This window comes from Chaetodon trifascialis, chromosome 1 (assembly GCF_039877785.1).
Source record: "Chaetodon trifascialis isolate fChaTrf1 chromosome 1, fChaTrf1.hap1, whole genome shotgun sequence".
Classification (NCBI taxonomy): domain Eukaryota; kingdom Metazoa; phylum Chordata; class Actinopteri; order Chaetodontiformes; family Chaetodontidae; genus Chaetodon; species Chaetodon trifascialis.
The window spans coordinates 20144018-20160952 of record NC_092056.1 but is presented as its reverse complement, the minus strand read 5'-3'; the positions used below and the strand labels follow the sequence as shown (position 1 = coordinate 20160952).

Genomic DNA, 16935 nt, shown 5'->3' with positions numbered 1-16935 from the left:
CTGGTTGCTCCAAGGAACTACAGCTGCTTCCACCTGACAAAGAGAAAGAGTGAAATATAGTGAATATAGAGCTGAAAAAAGAATCCAGCTCTATGTTGTCCAGATTGTTTCCATTCATTCACATCTCCTGCTGTCCTACGCAGCATGGTGGAGTTGTATAAAACATAGAATCAACAATCAGTGCAATCAGTTTTCTCTCATTCTGTCTTTCTCCTGTGCTCTCCATTTTTTTCACCACGCTGCTCGGCCACATGCACTCCATGCACTGGCTGTATGTTGTGTTAGTGTTTATGTGCCTGTTCACCATGTGTGATGAACATCAGGTTAAAAGCAACTTGCCAGGCTGCAGGGAATTCTCCTAGTGCGCCTGATGGCCAGTCCTGATGTGCTGTAACAAAAGAAATGACTGAGAACTGTGCTGATGCTAATTTGTTCTTCATCTCATGTTCTTTCTTATTGTAGACAGTCACTTACAAACACTAAACACTGCTTCTCATTACAAAAAGCTCAAAACCCTTTGAAAAGGCTGCAGGTAGGCCATCCAATGAATATTCTATAAATTTGAATTTGAATATTCTTCTAAATTTTGTTACCTTAAAGTCTTTTCTTTTCTGCCATTTGATTAGCACGAAGATGACTTTGCTTGCAAGTTAGTGATGAATAAAACATTTGTTTGCAGGTCCCAAACAGCAGCGGCATGAATGTAAATCAGCACGACAATGTCACAGTTTGTAGAAAAATTCATTACCATTTCTGAGCCCATATTCTACAGCTTATATATTGTGTGTGCTGTGTATGTACAAAAGGTTTAATCTGTCATACATAATAATACTCATAGGAATGCTTAAGGCAGCAATTGTCATTCCCATCAAAGCAAATGAAAGTCAAGACTGTCACTTAAATAATGTAGTTAATTAAATGACATATTCGTGAGTTGTGTGATTTTCCCCCTTTCTTCTCCTAAAATGCAGCCAAAAAACACACATCCAAAAAGTAGATTGGCGATTACATTTCCATTCCTAGCCAAAAATCTCTGTCCACACACACATGCACACACATCCACTCCCTTCCTTCCTTCTTCCTCTCCAGAGTGCGTCTCCGTTCCTCTCTCCCCAGTCGGGATTATTTACCACTACATCCAGCAGACTGAAGCTCCACAGCTACTCTGCCCCGGGAACGCCTGCAGCCATGCAATCAAAGCGAAGCGTCATCCTCTACCACCTGCACCCATGGGAGCATGGGAACGAAGAGGGAAGGAGAGTAGAGAGGAAGAGGAGGGGGAGAGGAATGGTTAGGGGAGGGACAGAGACAGGGGACAGAGAAGGAAAGAGAGAGACGAGAATCTGAAACCTCTGGGACTGGGAGACAGCGTGAAGGGAAAAATGGAGGGATAAGCAAAAGAGAAACACTGGCAGCAAGTACTTCTTCCCCACATGGGTTCCTTGGGACCTGCAGAGACGGAAGCAAGAAAGGAAACAAGGAGAGAGAACAGATGGAGATAGAAGAAAATGTAAAAGAAGAAGATATAGGGGATGAGGGATGGATTGCAGAATGTAGAAAGGCCAAAACCAAAGATGAGATGAAGATGACATCAACTCCATACCTTTTTGAGACACAATGGGAATGAAAAATGAATGAGGAGAAATAGGAAAACCCGGAACCTTCTAGCTGTGAGGCCACAGTGTTACCACCGTTCCACCGTGCCACCAATTACAGGGAGGAGAGCACGAAAGAACCATGAAGGAACTGGAAAATATGAGATTGAGATAGTGAAAAAGAGAGAGGAGGGAGAGGTGGAGGCATTGATGGGGGATTTGATGGCTTTAGAGAAAGGGGATTAGTCGTACAACAGAAGGAAAGGTGGTCTGAAGGTAAGAAGAGAGGGTCAGAGGATTCGGAAAGAAGAAGAAGTATAGACCAGCAGAACAGCAGAGTGGGTGGTACATTAAAAGAACATTATGAACCTGAAGGAAACAGTAAGAAAGCAAGAGAAACAACAGCATTGCCCAAGAGAAGGCTTGTTTCTATCAGCCTGGTAATATCCATGTCTTACATTTCATTCACCGAATATCTACGACCAAAAAATATCATATCAGCCCAAATCAGCTCAGTGTTCAGTATGTGTGAAATGAGTGTAAGTGTCAGACTTTGCAGAATGTATTTAGCATCGCAAATCCAAAATAGACTTTCTCACCACATAGTGCTGCAGTAGAAGCAGTTTCCCTCTATCACATCTCCACCTGCTGTTAGCATGTGATCTGTATCTGGTTATTGTACCACATTTACACCTGCTACTTCTGAGCATTCTTCTTAACTCCATTTGAGCATACATTATGATTGAATATTTATATGCAAATTGGTTTGGCGGACTCAAATGCATGTCCCAGGTCAAGGGAATCATTGCATGGACAGCATCATTCATTTTTTTGCAAGGGAAGGCTTGCTAAATAGTGTGACTAGCTTTGTAGCTTTCTCTGAGCTTGCACTTGCACACTTACGAGGACATTATGCTGCAAAAAATAATTATAATTACATATATAGAAAATGGATGGATGGATGGATGGATGGATGGATGGATGGATGGATATACTGATAATTCTTTATTTTTACACTCATCAGGTCCCAATCAGCCCAAATAGCAAAGAGAAATTAAAAATGCATGCCATGCAAGAGTTCAAGTCTTCAGGTTAAAGTGTAAATGGGTTCTGATTTTCCCCTTAAAGCAATCCAGTATACACTTAGATGTATAATGAAAGATGGATGGAAACTAGGAAAGCTCCAGTTCAAATGGAGGAGATGAATGTATTATTATTATTATTGTTGTTCTGCTGCTGGTTTTTACATGTATATACTGGATGCAGAGTGAGTTATATTTTTAAACTGGCTTGTGAATGTTTCATTCTCATATGTCTGTGTGGATATATCAGTAATTTAAAACAGTCGAGCCCTTTGAAGCAGACTTTCAAATGAAGTGAAGCCACAGTGTATCGCCTCAAGCACAAGCTTTTCCTCTAATAGCTGCCAATGCAGAAAGCTCAGTCGATCCCCAATTATGCCGTGATGAAGTTAGTCTCTCTTAATTGTCCATTAACGTAATTATCACACGCAGCAATTGCCTTTCAAAATAATAGCCACCAAAATGGCCCAGTAGCTGAATTTTGATAAACGTAGCATCTAAATTAGTCCCATGATGTTTTACCTGAGTGATAAAAATACACCAAGGAGTGATTGAAGCACAGGAAAACACAGCTTCTGAGATCATTAGATGGTTAAACAGCACAGTTTTTCCTGTGAAACCGCATGAGTAAGCCCAGAAAATAGGCAGATCTGTAAACAAAAAATTGAGCAAAGTGAGAAAGCTGTTGTCACCACGGTGACCAAATGGGAAGATGAAGAAATTGAAAAGAAAAGATCGCTATGAAGAGGAGAGCCTGAAAATCAGAAGATGTAAAGGGAAAGAGAAAAAAAATGACACACCATAGAAGAGAAACAAATGCAAAATGTGACAGAAAGAACAAAGGAGTGCAACAGGAAGAGAGGGGACAACGAGGGAAGGTGTGCCGGGACGCCTGCTGGGCTTCCTGCGAAGTGACAGCTCGATAAACACCTGAGACTCAGACGATGATGATGGGCGTCAAGGGGCGAAATGCAGCCTGGCTCTTGCTCGCTTTCTCTCGTCTGGTGATAATGGTAATAAACAGCAGCATAAATGAGCTTGCCACCTGTGTGTGTGTGTGTGTGTGTGTGTGTGTGTGTGTGTGTGTGTGTGTGTGTGTGTGTGTGTGTGTGTGTGTGTGTGTGTGTCTGTTTGCAGCATAAATGAGCTAGCCCGTTTGCTTTGACAGGGCTTTATGGATGGTGTGTGCATTGCTGGGATAAAAGGCAGATCCATTTGTGCCTCATATTAGAGGAGCGCATGGGTGGCCATCTTTCCAGCTACTGTCACCCTCCCACCCTCTTTCTCTTCTCCCACTTTCTTAAATCGTCTCTCTCTTTTACTTGGTGCTTTTCAGATCCACTTACTCTCCTTACACTTTTCTCATCCTGGGTGTTTTAGCTACGACTAGCAGCTCTGTAGCTCACTACTTCAGTTGGTCGGACCACAGAAATTCTCCCACCCTCTGGCGGCCGCAATTTTCACCCTGGGAGGCTGAAATTTGTCATGGAGGTCAAGTGTATATGTGCACACACATGCACACACACATCATTTTGAAAGGTCCTCTTGTAGAACTGTCCTTCAGCCCTTTTTCCTTGCTGTGGTTAGCCCTACTGCACTGTACCTTTACGTAGCTTGTGAGCTCTTTGTCGTACAGTGTGCAGGTCATAGACTCTTGTGGGAAGCATCACTGGACTCAATAGAGTTCCTTGTGTTTGCCCCGCCCCCAAACATTAGGTCCACCCCCTCCAAAACGCATAAACCCTTGTCATGCAGCCTTGCAGAAAGCGTCAGTGGACCCACTGCATCCACAAAAAATTATTCAATTGGTCCACAAACGTGTGCTTCTTTATAGAAAGCACAACCATTTATTTATGAGGCTGTAATTTGCCATGGTGGACAAGTGTTTGTGGTTGTGATTGTGTTTGTGTGCATGCATGAATGCACGGATTCATACGCGCAGCTATTGCAAATTTGTGTTTGTTTCACTATCTCTTCCTCTCTTTTTCTTGTCACCTCATGTGCGATATTTGCATTATTATCAGCTTTGGCAACAAACCTTCTTCGCCATTGCTCTTCAAAATGTGAAAATGATATGATACAAAACACAACATATGAAAATGAAATGATGATTGGTAAAGACTTATTAATGCTGAAAATGGGCCTCAACGCTACCACAACAAAAACAATAGAATCAACAAAAGTTTTACTCCATGACTGCTATGCAGTCAGGACAATTAATAAATTGGATTTTAATGTCTGTCATCTTCCTTGTCTAAGGATGAGAGGGTGACAAGGGCTTAACACTGTTTGAGTTTGATTAAGCCTCACGGAGTGTTGACAGAGACAGAGTGGAACGAGTGGATGTATCAACTGTTAGCCGTGTGTGTATTTGTCTAACAAGACCGCCTAGCTTCAGTGAGTTCTGTTTGCTTTCTCTGAGAGCCATTTCAGTGTGCAATGTGGTTGTTGTCACTGTGTTTGTGTGTGGGGGTGTGCAGATTATGATCTACAATATGAGAAAATGAGACAAGACCACAAACTGGACTTGGTCAGCTGTCAGTTAAATTAAGGCAACAACTTTTGTTAAGGGCTGCTCAATTATGAGTAAATATTTCACAGATTTACAGTTTTGCTTGTTAAAATCGATTAGGTTTTGGAGTCTACTCCCTCTGGGCCCAGTTATGAGGATGGGATGGGCCCATAATTGGCCAGCAACATACTGGAACTCAGATTAACAATTACCACATTGAATCTGGCCTGTGAAGATTTGTGGATTAGCCTGCTAGCGAGGAGCTGGTTGACCTTAATTATTAATAATGAGCTGCATATTAATGCCCCTGAAATTCTTTAATTCTTCACTGGGTTCCTGAGATTCATTGCATATGGACGTAGTTTAAATAGAATATATATAACAAGCCAGTGGTTGGAAATTTAAAGTATGTCCTAACATCCCTGCTGTTGGGGCCTTTGTACTGGTGGATTGCCCTTGCTGGGTTGGGAGTGAGTTATTGCAAGTGCATCAGGGTGCAGTTTGTGTGATTACGCATGTCAGTCAGGACTGTCGTGATGAAAGCAAAACTCTCAATTTACCAGCTACTCTATGTTACAACCCTCACCCATGGCCATGAGCCACAAAAATTATCCTTGTCCTTATTCAGTGTCCCTCAAGGTTCACTCTGAGGGGCAGAGAGAGGGACCTGGAGGAGAACCACAGCTCTGTCACATTGGAAGGAGCTAGTTCAGATGTTTCAGGAGTCTGATCAGGATGCCCTCTGGAAGTCTCCCTGTGAAGGTATTCTCGACACATTTTACCAGGGGGAGAACCTTGGCCCTACATATTCCATCTGCCTTGGGAATACCTCAGGATATTTGACAGGAGTGGCTGGAAGATGTGGGTGGAAAGAAGGACAGTCATAGCAGCACCTTGAGACATAGCAATTATTATTACGATGCCACACAGGAACTGACTGTATATTGATTATTTAAAATCATCTTATACACACCTGATACACCTGGCAAAAGCTTGTGCGTGCGTGTGTGCGTGCGTGTGCAGACTACATACCCGATGTCTTGCTGGCTCCACATCTCTAAAACAGCAAGAGGAGATCAATGGGATCAAACAGACAGTGCTCCTCCGTGCACCACACTGTTACTGGGGACCCTGGGCCAAGAGTACCACACACACACATACACACACACACACACACACACACACACACACACACACACACACACACACACACACACACAGTCCCATACAACTACACACCATGCAACTCCCGTCAAATGATGGTACACCAAACAGCATCTGTCCAAGTGCGAATGAGACCAGTGAAGCAATGTAACACCTGAGATAATCAAGTGGTGTGCACATGTACACTATGTATGTTGCTGTGACATTTATTTATCTAATGACTGTTCACATTTACACACATCCATCTACATCTGTTGTATGTGCTTGCACAAGTCTGCGTGCATGTGTGTGTCGGAGTGTTTTGTTGTCCGCCTAAATTACAAGAGCCTTGAATACAGCAGAGAGGTTACTGCGATCGGTTTCAGTCTCAGTAGGTGAGTAAGCCAAAACTGATCAAACAACTTCAAAAAGTGCTTTCTGCATCGTGGAAAAACGCCCCTGTAATGATGCCGGTTTCTTTTTTATCACTTAGTAATTACACCACAATTTTCCCCTGATATCCTGGCGCTTTCAAGTCAACTTCAGTGGGGAGGCAGGAGGTAGGTAGGAGAGAGGATGTCGCAGAGCATTAATGATGGGAAGCTGAACAAGTTTATTAGTACTCCCCTTGACAACAAGTTGCACGTGTTTGGTATTTTATTAAATGATTTTGTTAAAGCATAACTGTATAATTATTATAGTTTTGTTACTTTTTGTATGCTTTGATGTTTGTATGAGATGTTTGCCTTGGTTATTTAGTAGGTTTTCTTTCAACAGAACTATGGTTGGTAATTGGAGTTGGTGTCAAATTTTATATTTGTGCACATATTTGTGTAGAGAATTTGTTGGAAACACAACCAGGCAGAGAAACAACGGGAACTGTGGTATTTTCCATTCATTAGACAACATGTGTGGTTGTGTAGTTGTGCTCTAGCTATAGTTTTTAATTATTATAGGATATGTTCAGACTTCTTCCAAGTCACTATTGATACTGCTTTTTAATCTCCACTGTAATTATTCCTCATGTCCTCACTTGTTGTGATACAGTATTTCTATAGAGCAGCTACACTGTAAGACGTGGTGTCATTTATGTCGGGGTTTTTGTTTTTTGTTTTTTTTTAAGACTTGACTCTACTGCCAGTGTCACAGACTGATAGACAATTAATATCTGTTTAAAGAAGATAAAGACATGGGAAATAAATAAGATGGACAGCTATGCAGTAAATATTAAGAATAACACAGGTTGGATTTGTGAAAGGCTAGAAAGAAAGTGTAAGAAGTCTAGCCTGTACACTGCAGCTGCAGCAGGGAAAATAATTCTACTTCTCTCAATGAAGCCAAAATGCATTTGAAAAATAAAATAGAAGACTGAAAAGAAGATAACAGTCAGTGGCAAATTAATGTGCACTAAAACAGACCTCAACAGCACAGCCACTGCACACAGAGCACACACCATAGCACTTGACCCCAGTCACCCCCTCAACTCACACTCTGTACTCTTCCCATCTGGTCACCGTTACAGGTTGCTGGCATGAAAGAAAGTGAAATTCAGCAAGAGTTTTGTCCCCTCTGCCATAACAGTACTGAATATAACATCCAGACTGTAATGTTTGTGTGTTTGTGAATGTAAAGTTTGAAACTGTGCTGGTAGTGGCTGTTGTTGGATTCATGTATGTATTTGTTGAGTCTGATGTATTTGTGTGTTCTGAGGCTGTACGGGAGGTGGAAACAATTTTCTTAGTAAAATCTAAATCTAAATAATTCATTCAGACTCAGATTATACTCAAAGTTAATTCAAAAGAAACATAATGATAAACTGTGACACAGACTGTGTGTATGGTTTTGAACTTCTCTAACATGTAAATGAAGCCACTCATCAGCAATGGTAACATTCTGGACTTGGTAATAACAACGAGGTTAAACATCTACATCCCCTCAATATTACAATTACCGATCATCGCTTTTTGATACCAAACTAATCTTGACAAAGAAAATCTGCTTTAAATGTTGTTGCTCAACTTAAGGTTAAAAAGAAGTTGACTGACAGAATCTCCTCATGGTTAAACAACAGCAGTATTAATGACAGGAAGATAATTTGTTGAGCAGCTAAAAGAAAATGGAGGAAAACTGGGCTTACAGTTCACTGCAATATATACAAAGAAGCCATGACTGTCTATAACAAAGCAATGCATTTGGCAATGAAGGATTATTTTTCCAAGATTATTACAGAGAACGCTGGGAACTCTAGAATATTTTTCTCCACCATTGACCAGCTGCTCACTCACACTACCTACAGATATCAGGGAACCCAAATCACTGAATATTTTCAAAAGAAAGAATTTAATTGTTGTTGAGTTTGAATGTCTAGTTGCTAATTGGACTCTAAACAATGACCAGCGCATGGAAGAGGAAGTCTTGGCTTAAATATCTGTCATCCAGATACATGCTCATGCACTGGAAGCTCCGAAATACTGGCCATTGCCGCCAGAAGCTGAGTCCTAGTCAGACAATAACCGATGGTTTCCAAGACTGGTGTTGTTGTGATGTTGTTTTAACAGCAGCCTGCTCCTTTTACCAGCTGCAATGGCCGATCAATAAACTGAGTGGGTGTACACAAAGGATGTATACTTCTCTATAAGCCTCCTCTCTCCTCATTTCCTTTCAGATGCATTTAATGGATTGGGAGACCTTTGATGACAGCATACCTAGATCAATTTCCACATTACAAGCTGATGGAGTTGTGAGGAAGCAGGGAAGTATAATTAGCTAATTGGAAACACCTTCTTGATTTTGCACATTTGAATGATCTCGTTGTACTTCATTGTACTGTATATGTACTGTATGTGTAATGTATGTGCTCTACCCCAGTGGTTCCCAACCTGTGGTCCGCGCACCCCACTGGGGGGCGCTAAAGGTTGCAGAGGGTGTGCACAATTTTGTCTGTGCTAAGGTTTTGAGGTTACCAAAATTATATTTGTGCGCATTAAATTTATAAAATCCCAATAACACACCCAATTGGATAATCAAAACTCTGTATAATCCAAATGAAAACATATTTTTGGTACGCATTTAAATTCATTAAACTATTTATTACCTCTGGCCTTTTATCTTTAAAGTTTGTAATAATCACTTCATTCTTTCAGTGCGTGTATGCAGGTACGAGTTGGGGCTGGGGGGGCCTGGCTTGTCTTGGACACAGGCAAGGGGGGCTTTAAGGAAAAAAGATTGGGAGCCACTGCTCCACCCGCTGTCTTGTTTCAAGAAGAAGTACAGTATGAGATATTTTAATAGAGTCTTGTTTACATGGTGCACAACTTGGAAAACTAAGCCACCAGAGTAGCCCTGTCTACTAGAAATTACTTTCATATAGTGCAACTAATTTGCAACAGCACATACTTTTTAAGGGAAACGTAATATTAATTAACACACCTGACAAGGTAGAAAAATGTTGATACTGAACCTGTGTTTACTGACAACATATTTCATTTGTTTTCTGCCAAAATAGGTATTCTTGCAATGCACTGTTCACTTTAATACAGAAATTGGCAGTGAATCAAAGTGCTTTTGTTGTGTAAACCTAACCACAGACAGAAGTCTCAAAATGAAACCTGGATTTTGGTGTAACAATTAGTTGTATGTAAAGATAGGAGATATCGGAGATATAGAAATATAGGAGACAGGCTTGCACCAGAAACATGTATGCTGACAGTATTATTATGATTTTTTTATTATTATTATTTTTTTTTTTTTTTTTTTTTTTTTTTTTTTCATCATTTTTTTGCTTGGAAACTTATAAGATCTTTTTTGGTCATGACGATGGTTTAACAGCAGAAAAATCTTAATTAACATCGTAAGATCGGCCCTGACAATGAAAATGATCAAGTGAGATTGTGTCAGAACTAGGACAGACAAATTGCGAACCCACAGAGCAGACCAGAGACAGGCGGGCTATAAGAGGCGTTTATTCACAGTTCGAGGTCGGTACACAGGAAACAGTCCGGTAATGCAGCAGTACAAAATCACTAGGCAGATCGAGAGTCACAAAACCAGGCAAGAGTTCAAAACCAGATAACCGTAGAGAAGGCAAAGGTACAAAAGATGCTGGGCAAAAAGGCAACAAGAGACAAAACAGGTCAAAACACAAGGAGATCAAAAACACAAGGAACACCGGAAAGCTACAGACACAAGGACACAGACAATCTGACAAAAACACACTGGGAAGGGCAGGTATATTTCCACACGAGGGGTGGAACAATTAGACACAAGTGTAGACAATGAACAATCACACATGTCAAGACACCTAACAAGACAACACAAAACAGGAAACTGAAAAGCCTACAAAATAAAATAGGAAGTGACACAGACTAGACACAGACTAGGACCTGACAGATTGTGACATTTTCAACATGTCATAAAAATTAATACGAAGATGTGTTACACAATGCAGCTGACATGATGAACACACACATTTTGTGTCGTCATTCATTGTTTTGGGTTTTTTTTACGCTGTTATTATGAGGCACGACATTGTGCTATTCAGGACCTTCCTGTTGTAATGTTGGTGTTCTGCTTTACTGTGAGGATATCAGTCAAACATGAGAAGTTAACTCATTCAAATGCTGAAAGCAAACCAGTCAGCCAACCAACCAGTAAGTCAGTCAATCAATCCATCACGCAGCCAGTCGGTAGACTAACCAGTCTATGACAAATTGAACATCTCTCAGTGCACATTAACCATTCAACTCCTTCAAGAATAATCAAGCCTGCTCTTACTTCTTATTCCTCTCTCTCTCTTTCTCTCTAAGGATGAGCTACAGGTAAAGTAGAGTCATTGATGTGATTCCCTTTGTCATCCAGATAACTTAACAATTTGCAACTGGAGTTGCATTTACAGTGTATGCACACAAGTAAGGTTTTAGCTAAATAAGCCATCAGTGGATGAGATGGTAATTTGAGAATGATGAAAGGGAAACCCTCTTTCTCTCCTCCACTTCTCCTTTTTCCTCTCTGCATTTCCTTTTTTCTAGTGATATCCCCAATCCCTCTTATCTGCTACATGTGCTGACTTTGCAAGACACTGAGGATTAAGGTGGGCAAAGGATTCCCTAAACACTATCTGATCTACGTGGGTACAACGTGCCAAGAGGTTATGCCTTAACTAATTGACAGGCTGCAATCTCTGAGATATACACATGAGGTAGACATCAGCATACGCTTGGTCTCTTTCCTGGTGTTTTTCTGTCAAGGCCAGCCAGCCATCCTCATCTCCAGCTTGTCTCAGGGTTTTTCACCTTCATTCTGATCTCAGCAAAGGAACCACATATTTAGTTGGACTGATGTCATGTGACTGACTCACCCAGTCATGAACATTCAAGTGTTGGCCTTTGTCTGCCCATTTAATAAGGAATAATAGCCGACATATTACATGTCCCTGAATTTTCCGCAAGGGCAAACGACTGAGCACAAATGTCAGCCATTACAATCGTGGAACGTGCATACTTGGAGGGTGTTATTCGACTTGCCAACAAAATGTTGTAAAATATATTTCTTGGTTCTTGGCCTCAGAATTCCTACCATTTGCTTTGCATTGATCAACTGCTCTCAATTGGTGATTAATTGAATAAGCCTAGATCCAAGGTAGGCCTCACTGTTGCTGCCTTAACATACAGTTTAATACCAGTGCTTTAATTCAGAACAGCAAACACAACTTCCAGTCAATCAAAACTGAAAACTTTCAGTGGCTGTGGTGTAAGAACATTATCCTGTTGCATGTCCCTAAAATTTAGGGACCATGTTTAAAAAAAAACAAAAAAAAAAACAATGCACTTAAAGCTAAAAGTAAAGACCTTAATCTCAGTTCATTACAACAGAACCAAAATGATGAGGAAAATATCACTGTCCTAGTGTTTTCTGATTACACTGAAACTATTTTAGTATAAATGTTAGCCACTTTTCTAGCTGCTTGCCTCAAGAGGAATCCAAACAACCAAGTGTATTGAGTTAACAAGCAAGGAGAATACAGTTGTAATGCCAAGGAAACAAGAACAACCTTGATTGACTGCATGTCTGCATTTAAATGGCCGAAATTTAGGATTGACAGCTGTAAGGAAATTCTCAAGTGCAGTCTTGTGCATATTAACATCGTGGTCAAATGAAGCAACAACCAAAAGTGAATCTTTTAAAAGACAAGAAGATTCACAATTTCAAACAAACAAAAGCAAAAACGTGTTCTTATTATTATTATCCATCCATCCATCCATCCATCCATCCATTTTCTCCCGCTTCATCCGGGCCAGGTCATGGGGGGAGCAGTCTGAGCAGGGACGCCCAAACTTCCCTCTCCCCGCACACTTCCCCTAGCTCTTCCGGGAGGCGTTCCCAGGCCAGCCGAGTGACATAGTCACTCCAGCGTGTCCTGGGTCTTCCCCAGGGCCTCCTCCCGGTGGGACATGCCTGGAACACCTCCCTAGGGAGGCGTCCAGGGGGCATCCAATAAAGATGCCCGAGCCACCTCAGCTGACTCCTCTCAGGAGGAGCAGCGACTCTACTCTGAGTTCCTCCTGGGTGACAGAGTTCCTCACCCTATCTCTAAGGGAGCGCCCTGCCACCCTGCGGAAGAAACTCATTTCAGCAGCTTGTATCCAGGACCTCGTTCTTTCGGTCATGACCCAAAGTTCATGACCATATGTGAGGGTAGGAATGTAGATTGACCGGTAAATCGAGAGCTTCATCTTTCGGCTCAGCTCATTCTTCACCACGACAGACCGGTACAGCAACCGCATTACTGTTGCCGCTGCACCAATCCGCCTGTCAATCTCACACTCCATCCTTCCCTCACTCGTGAACAGGATCCCAAGATACTTAAACTCCTCCACTTGAGGCATGAACTCTCCCCCAACCTGAAGGGAGCAAGCCACCTTTTTCCGGTCGAGAACCATGGCCTCGGACTTGGAGGTGCTGACTCTCATCCCAGCTGCTTCACACTCGGCTGCGAATCGCCCCAGTGCATGCTGAAGGTCCTGGCTCAAGGGAGCCAACAAGACAACATCATCCGCAAAAAGCAGAGATGAAATCTGCCAGCTCCCGAACTGAACCCCCTCCGGCCCCTGGCTGCGCCTTGAAATTCTGTCTATAAAAATGATGAACAGAACCGGTGACAAAAGGCAGCCCTGCCGGAGTCCAACATGCACCAGGAACAGGTCCGACTTACTGCCGGCAATGCGGACCAAGCTCCAGTTGTACAGGGACCGTACAGCCCTCAGAGGGCCTCCAATCCCATACTCCTGGAGCACCTCCCACAGAATGACGCGAGGGACACGGTCGAATGCCTTCTCCAAGTCCAGAAAAGCACATGTGGATTGGTTGGGCAAACTCCTATGAACCCTCAAGCACCCTGTGGAGGGTATAGAGCTGGTCCAGTGTTCCACGGCCAGGACAAAAACCGCATTGTTCCTCCTGAATCCGAGGTTCGAATATCGGCCAGATTCTCCTCTCAAGTACCCTGGAATAGACTTTCCCAGGGAGGCTGAGGAGTGTGATCCCCCGATAGTTGGAACACACCCTTGGTCCCCCTTTTTAAAAAGAGGGACCACCACCCCAGTCTGCCAGTCCAGAGGCACCGTCCCCGACTGCCACGCAATGTTGCTGAGGCATGTCAACCAAGACAGTCCTACAACATCCAGAGGCTGGAGGTACTCAGGGCGGATGTCATCCACCCCCGGTGCTCTGCCACCGAGGAGCTTGTGTGATGCCCACTCAATGTGTTTGCGTGGATGTAGTTTTGTTCTATTGTGTATTTATTGTATAACTGGCTATTGGGTTTGCACTTTATTTTATTTGGGAAACACTATACGTCCATCCATCCATCCATTATCTATACCGCCTATCCCTTTCAGGGTTGCGAGGGACTGGAACCTATCCCAGCTACAATGGGCGAGAGGCGGGGTACACCCTGAGCCGGTCGCCAGCCGATTGCAGGGCCACATACAAGGACAAACAAACATTCACACTCGCACTCACACCTACGGACAATTTAGAGTCATCAATTAACCTAATGAGCATGTTTTTGGTCTGTGGGAGGAAGCCGGAGTACCCGGAGAGAACCCACGCATGCACGGGAAGAACATGCAAACTTCACACAGAAAGGCCCCGTCTGACCCGGGGATCGAACCGGCAACCTTCTTGCTATGAGGCACGCGCACTACCTGCTGCACCACCGTGCACCGTGGCAGTGCGAGTGGCAGCACAAGACCGTTGCTCTGCTGGTTTCTCCTCATAATGACGGAGGATTCAGTAGAGCCGAGACACGTCTTCTTGCCTGACCATTATTTCCTGTATTACAGGTTGGTAATGTGTCTAAACCCCACACAAAGTGCTGCTGCTTGTTGAGAAAATGCAGATGTATGATGAGTTAAATGACTGGTTGATTTCATTTTGGGGAAGAAGCTGTTTGTCACGAGTAGCCGTTGCAGCGGTGCACTCGCTCATTCATTTTGTTAGCTTTTGTTAGCCACACATCCCCATTTTGTATGCTAATTCTATGTACCGAACTGGCTCCGTGTACATTGTTTGACATACTTCAAGGTACATATTACGTTAAATGTACAGAGACTGTTAACCTTAGTTTGAGAAAATGTTAATATGTTTAACCACAGTTGGTAGTTTAAGTGTATAAACACAATTAATAACTGTTAAACTATGTAAGTGTAATCCATTCTGAATACTGTAAAGCTTACGTCCAGGAGAGGCTTGATGGAGTCTGTGTTAGTGCATTTGGGATGCAGAGGTGGTCAAACATGTTTGGGTAAATGTATGTATTGGTATGTTGTTTTGAGATTTATTTTGTGTTTTATGAACATGGAAACATATCTGAAGAGACAGAATATGTGCAGCAGTAGTGAATGCTGTGTAAAAGGACTAATGCAAAACAGTTTAAGTTGAATGTGAATTGTAAATAAATATAATGACGGAGGATTCAGTAGAGCCGAGACACGTCTTCTTGCCTGACCATTATTTCCTGTATTACAGGACATACAGCTGTTCACAGGTGCCGCAACCCGGTACGTGTAACACTTGCAAACTACCCCAGTGAAGTCCCCAGTCTCTGCTTCCTCCACAGATTACATGACAGTGGGATTGAGGAGATCCTCGAAGTATTCCTTCCACCGCCTGACAATATCCCCTGTCGAGGTCAACAGCTCCCCACCTCCACTGTAAACAGTGTTGACGGAAAGCTGCTTCCCCTTCCTGAGGCGCCGAACGGTTTGCCAGAATTTCCTCGAGGCCGACTGGTAGTCCTCCTCCATGGCCTCCCCAAACTCCTCCCAGACCCGAGTTTTGCTTCTACAACCGCCCAAGCTGCCGTACGCTTGGCCTGCTGGTACCTGTCAGCTGCCTCAGGAGTCCCATGAGCCAACCAGGCCTAATAGGACTCCTTCAGCTTGATGGCATTCCTTACTTCCGGTGTCCACCACCGGGTTCGGGGGTTGCCGCCACCACAGGCACCACCGACTTTATGGCCACAGCTACGGATGGCTGCATCAACAATGGAAGAGGAGCACATGGTCCATTTGGACTCAATGTCTCCAACCTCCCTCGGAATCTGGTCAAAGCTCTCCCGGAGGTGGGAGTTTAAAACCTCCCTGAGCGGGTTCCACCAGACGTTCCCAACAGACCCTCACAGTACGTTTGGATCTGCAAAGTCTGTCCTGCTTCCTCCCCTGCCAGCGAATCCAACTCCCAACCAGGTGGTGATCAGTTGACAGCTCAGCCCTTCTCTTCACCCAAGTGTCCAAGACATACCACCAACGGTCAAATGATGCGACTACAAAGTTGATCATTGACCTCCGGCCTAGGGTGTCCTGGTGCCACGTGCACTGATGGACACCCTTATGCTTGAACATGGTGTTCATTATGGACAAACTGTGACTAGCACAGAAATCCAATAACAGAACACCACTCAGGTTCAGATCAGGGAGGCCGTTCCTCCCAATCACACCCCTCCAGGTATCACTGTCGCTACCCACGTGAGCATTGAAGTCCCCCAGCAGAACAGTGGAGTCCCCGGTTGGAGCACTTTCCAGTACCCCTCCCAGGGACTTCAAGAAGGCCGGGGTGAGCCCCACTATCTCTAGCCGGTACTGCTCAACCTCCCGCACTAGCTCAAGCTCTTTCCCCCCCAGCGAGGTGACATTCCATGTCCCCATAGCCAGAGTTGTTGTCCAGGGTTTGGGTCGTTGGGGCCCCCGTCCACGACTGCCACTCATATCCCATAGCACCGGCCCCTTATGATCCTTCCTGCGGGTGTTGGGCCTACGGGAAGGCGGGCCCATGTCACTCCTTCGGGCTGTGCCCGGCCGGGTCCCGTGGGCAAAGACCCGGCCACCAGTCGCTCACCTGCAAGCCCCAATCCTAGGCCTGGCTGCAGGGTGGGGCCCCGGTGACGCCAATCCGTGCGACGTATGCTTCCTCGTTTTCTTTTTTTCATAAGGGGCTTTGGAACCGCTCTTAGTCTCACCCGTCACCTAGAACCTGTTTGCCTTGGGAGACCCTACCAGAGGCATTAAGCCCCGGACAACATAGCCTCTAGGATCAAACTCCTCCA

At 43.8% G+C, this 16935-nt stretch overlaps 1 pseudogene; it reads right to left on the bottom strand.

Moving 5' to 3' along the window:
* The window catches only part of LOC139331396 (uncharacterized), a 53140-nt pseudogene extending 36477 nt beyond the window's left edge, over positions 1 to 16663 (bottom strand).
* Between the last annotated feature and the right edge of the window lie 272 nt (positions 16664 to 16935).